The sequence below is a fragment of the Penaeus monodon genome, chromosome 28 (genome assembly GCF_015228065.2).
Source record: "Penaeus monodon isolate SGIC_2016 chromosome 28, NSTDA_Pmon_1, whole genome shotgun sequence".
NCBI classification, from domain to species: Eukaryota; Metazoa; Arthropoda; class Malacostraca; order Decapoda; family Penaeidae; genus Penaeus; species Penaeus monodon.
The window spans coordinates 25,949,295-25,949,970 of record NC_051413.1 but is presented as its reverse complement, the minus strand read 5'-3'; positions in this window follow the sequence as shown (position 1 = coordinate 25,949,970).

The window sequence follows — 676 nt, the reverse complement described above, 5'->3', positions numbered from 1 at the left end:
GCAAAAACAACAATACACAGTACACAGTATATGGCATCAATGAGTTAAACTTCTCTAAGTGTGAATGTGACAGCTGTTTGTGAAGTAATTTTACTCTAGGTTACAACATTCATCAATGGCACTTTGATTTCATGTGAAATAAAGCATCAGTATTATCTACACATCATATCTAAAATAAAAAGTTCTATCAACAAAATTATTTAAAAAAGTAAAGATTCTGTGTAACACTGTACTGAATATACATTTCCTATATTGATTTCTACATTTCATGACAAATACATAACCTTTGGAAAAAAATGGTGACAATAATCACAGTTGCAACAGTATGTGACACTGACAACCTTTAGTGGGATGAAATCTGACAACTTTACAGCACCTTATGGGTAATTATCAAAACTTATTTTATTTACACAAAACCCAAAAAAAGAAATGGAATACTGCACTTTTAAATATACACATGAGATAATAAACTTTTATCTACAGAAATCATCATTAACTTCTGAATGAAATATATTATTTCATTATTTGATCTTTTATCTACAATAACCATTTACACAATACATTATCACTAGCCCTTTAGGCCAAAGAATTAAATGTTGATACATGAAAAAAAGAACAAGAAAAGGAAAACAAACACTGTTCATAGGATAATGGGGCATGAAACTACTTATCTAAA